The following is a 4,897-nucleotide window of genomic DNA, read 5'->3' as shown; positions in this document are numbered from 1 at the left end:
GTAACACATCAGCTTTTCATCATATGAAGCAAAGTTCAGTATTTCCACTGTGGCCATGTGATCGGGTTCTCACCAAGGGGACATGAGCACAAAATATGTGTGAGATTTCTGCCTTACTTGCTTAAAAGCAAATAGCTTGTCCCGGAAGTCTTCTTGTCTTTCCTTTCCTCTGAGCTGGGACACAGCAGTGTCAGTGATGCACTGTAGACCCAGAGGACTAGAGCAATGATGATGAATGGGCAAACCAAACAGAAAGAGAACCTGGGTCTCACAATGATCTTGTGAAGTAGACATTCCTACCAACCTGGATATGCCTGACACTTCAGTCGAAAGGGAAATGAACTCTCATCTTACTTAAGCCACTGTATTTTTTCCCCAATCTTTTTGTTACAGCCACTCACCCTCTACCTTTCTAAGTAATGTAAGTGATTATGTTCCTGGATGACCTAGCCATCTAGCATCGGCTTTGAACTTGTGGAGTTCTAGTGGGATGTGTTACATACTTTGTGCTTAGTGTTCATTCTCCACTGACTAAATTACCTGCAATTTCAATGCTATGTCCATAACATGTTGCGGAATCTATTTTTGTTGATTTATACTTCGAATATGTGAAATGTAAGCAAGCCTTGTTGTTCAAATGATCAACATTATTTCCCACAAATCTCACACAAAAAATTGAGTATTTCTCTGTGATTCTAAAAATGTTAAGGCTTGAATCCCATTGCTTTTGGTTTTTAACACTCATCTTGAATTCATTCAAGAACTCTTCTTAACAAATATATATATATATGTATTAAATATTATATATAAAATATATAAAATATATATATATATATTTCCCCTTCTTTTGCATATCTATTGGAAGTCAAGAGAGATATTTTGGAAGGCTCCAGCCTTAAATTTTCAAATAAGCAACTTTACACATACTACATGTATGCAAGGAAGAATTATATACATGCAATGAAACAATATATATGTAAACATTTTCATGATGGACATCTCATGTATATGGTCCTCATAAACACCCCCCCCCAAAACCTACCTAGAAGCTACTTTGTGTTCTGACCTGGAGCTGAAAATTTTCAACACATACATGAAATTTTCACCCTTCTCTAATGACTAGTGGCTTCAGATTCCTACTTGGGGAATTGCCCTTTACTTACAATGTTATTTGTTGACTCCCCTGCTAAATGTGTTACATGGCAGAGGAACTAGTAACACAATAACAAAATAAGAAGTATGAAGGAATGAGACCAAAGAGAGGTAATTTTGCTGTTGACAGGGAAAGTGGGTAGAGTATGCACCACCAGCTGAGGAAAAGCAGGTCTGAGTGGTAAGATTCAATGAGAGGCTTTGGCTACATAAATAGGCAGGCATAAAAAGCCAACTGATATACAGAAGCATTAACAGGGGAAATGAAAGAGGTAAAGGGATGCTCAAGTCAATTTTGCCTGCTTCCCAGGGTTTCTACATCACAAGATACCAAGACCTTTGCTCTAGACAAGTATCTTACAAGATATACAGCTGACCTCAGCTTCCTGTATTTATTCTCCTGGAATAATCACTTCTTAAAAGGGAAGGGTGATCTTAAGGGAGAGATTATCGCTAAAAAGATTTTGTCCAGAAAATCCAGGAAGAATCACTTTTTATAAGGTTAGGAGTTAATCTCTGCCACACACCATGTCTCATGGGTGGGACAGTTCTAAAGCTGTAAGCATTCTCAATTGCTTTGATTTATCTCAACTCTTTGGAAGTTATAAGAAACTGTTCCGTCTGAGACCATCTCAGATTTGTTATTACAGATGAGATCTTATTTTCCAGTTTTCTTGAATTAATCTATAGTTGAGATGTGACAAGAATAAATAAAGATGTGCTGGGAGAGGGTTACACAGGTATGAACTTAAGAGAAATGTTTTGAAAGGCTGCAGCCTTAAATCTTCAAATAAGCAGATGTACACAACCACATTTGCAAGAGAGACTTCTGTTTGTTAAACGTCGGTAATAAGAGGAAGGAAGAGAGCAAGGAGGAGAGGGAAAGAGAAGTTCACATTTTTGAATACTTGCTCATTATATACTCTTCACGTTGCATTAAACATATTAGCACTGTTTATCTTTTCCCTGTTAAGGACTTTTTCTTGCCTTTGATGACCTTGACAGTTTTGGAGAGTACTGCTCAGATATATTATAGAATGCAACCCTTTTCTCAAGGTTAGATTGCAGTTTAGAAATATAGAGAGGAATACCATAGGCAAAATATTATTCTCATCACATCAAAATAAGGATACATGCTATCAAAATGCCTTATCACTGTTGATGTTAACCTTGACCACTGGGCTGAGGTAGTGTTTGTAAGCTTTCTTAACTACAAAGCTACTCTTTTGCTCCTCTCTGTGTTATACTTTTGCGAAGAAAATACTACTAGCAGCCTGCACTTAAGGAGTGGGGACTTATGCTCTCCTTCCTTGAAGAAAGTGTATCTACATAAATTATTTGGAATTCATCTATATGGGAGATTTTTATCTGTTTGCCTGCATTTATTTACATATTCAATCATTTAATTATATCAGTACAGACTTGTGGATATTTACTTTATACTCTGGGTTAAAAGCCAATACTACTTATTTTATCGGTCAATTTTTTTCTATCTTTGGCTACTGGGGGACTTTTTCAGTTGATTTCTGTGTTCCTTTGACTTAATATTATCCATGTGTTGTGGGATTTTGTTTTGTTACCTGTTTTTGTTTTTGTTTTTGTTTTTTGTGTGCGTGTGTATGTGTGTGTGAGTGTGTGTGTTTTAGCACTTCCTTTTTGGGACTATAAGATGTTCGAGGATCACTTGTGTGCTCCCTGCCATAGCCCTAAAATCAGTTATTTCTTCAAGGAGTCCTGGTTCCTTTGATTAGAGAATGGTATTAGAAACCAATATCTAGGTGCTGTGTGGACTAGTCACTTTTGAAAATCTTCACTCCCTTCATTTGCCTTCTAATGCCATCTGTTCTTTTAGTTTTTTCTCTGCTTGCCCCTCAAACGTTGGCATTTTTTAAATCCACAATCCCTACAGTTCTCATTCTACAAGCTATGAGAAGGATTTCATCAATTTTTGTGTCTTGCACTACCACGTGTATGCTGCTGGCTCCCAAATTATACCCAGACCTTTGCCCTGATTCCAAATGCCTGATGAATATGAATGACTAAATTCCAAAGGTGCCTCGAATTAAGCATTCCAACACTGAGTTCACCTTTCCCTCACTGAATCGGTTACTCTTCTCCGAAACTCCATTAATACCACTATTGGTCACCAGTCAATCCCCAGTCTCCGGAGTCATTCTTGTCCCTTCCATGGCTCTCATTCTGCTTCCTACTCGATAATCAAGAGCTGTTCATTTTACCTCATAAAAGATTATCCGATCAACTTTCTCTTTTGTGTTGCTTTGCCTTCCCTCATTCTGGTCTAGTTCCAGTCTTTACCAGTTCTCACATGCACTACTGAAAGTCTCACTGTCTCTAATTTTGCCTCCTCAAAACCATCCTGTAACATGAAGACTTGTTACAACGTTCTTCAGACTTTTATTATTCTTCTACATATATACCCTATACCATCAGACAGGGAAAAAAAGAAAAGAAAAGAAAAGAAAAGAAAACAAGGGCCTATGTTTTGTTTTTGTTTTGTTTTCATTATCATTGTTTGAGCATTTGGCACAAGGCTGACATGTGATAAAAGCATATATAAATAAAACATCATGATTACACCAATCTTCTAATTTTTTATTAGCACCGTGGCAGGTGCTAGAGCAAAGATGACCTCAGAAGAGGTCTCTCAAGGTTTACTTAAACTACTGAAAAATGAATTCCAAAAGTAAATATCAATGTGAAAGTATCATGGTTATCCTGATAGAAGAGTGATCACAGAATCAATATAATAGCACTTTAAGGAAAACCCAATGATCAAAACGCAATGTTGTTTCTTTAGGCAGTTGTCCTTAACTGCTGGGTAGCAAAGATTTGGTGTGATACATTCATTTTTTGAGGCTACAATTTGCTACTACTAATAAAATCCTGAAAAATGCAAATGATTTACATGTTTGATAAGTTACATTTTCTAACATATTCATAAAACAGTGTTTTACTTGTTTCTATGGCAATAGACTTTCTTGAGAGGAGGAGTAAGGCTGTGCTTAATCTTAGTAAGCTGGTAACTCTGGGGAGCATCATGTGCATTTGAACAGCCCTCTCTGATAGAATATCAAAGAAGTAAGAACTGCTACTCTATGTACCAGCAAAACAGACCTGCTGGTGAGGTCTTTAGGAGTCTGAACCACTTTCACCAACAACATCAGGCTAACTCGACATGATGGATCCCTTCCTTACCTTTGTTCTAAAGGATCACTCGGCCAAAATATTTATTAGACAAGCATTTATTCCAATTTTGTGCAATGCATGAGACTGACAGAATCCCATGCTGGTAGACAACATGCATATCATCCTGTTAAAGGTGGTCATCCACATGTGTGACCTTGGTGTGCTTTCCATTAGTAAGTATGACTGATGCCTTAGCAAGTTTAAATAACTAAAGTGTGTGTGTGTGTGTGTGTGTGTGTGTGTGTGTGTGTGAGCACGTGTGCGCAGTGCCAGAGGTTTAAAGAATACCCAAATAATGCCAAGGATTAATTCCAATAAAGCAGAACACTACGTTTCAGACTCTATCTCTCAGCTTACTGTCAACTATGATACTATGTTTATTTTTTACTCTAGCCAATAATATTATGTGTGACATAATGCAGGGTATTTAGTACTCATCTGGTCTCAATGGCTTCAGGATCTAGCTAGAAAGGTAACACAGACTTTTTTCTCTCACACACACACACACATTAAGGAGGTAAATCAAACAGAATTACAT

The sequence above is a fragment of the Panthera uncia genome, chromosome F2 (genome assembly GCF_023721935.1).
Source record: "Panthera uncia isolate 11264 chromosome F2, Puncia_PCG_1.0, whole genome shotgun sequence".
NCBI lineage: Eukaryota > Metazoa > Chordata > Mammalia > Carnivora > Felidae > Panthera > Panthera uncia.
Note: the sequence above shows the minus strand (reverse complement) of the source record.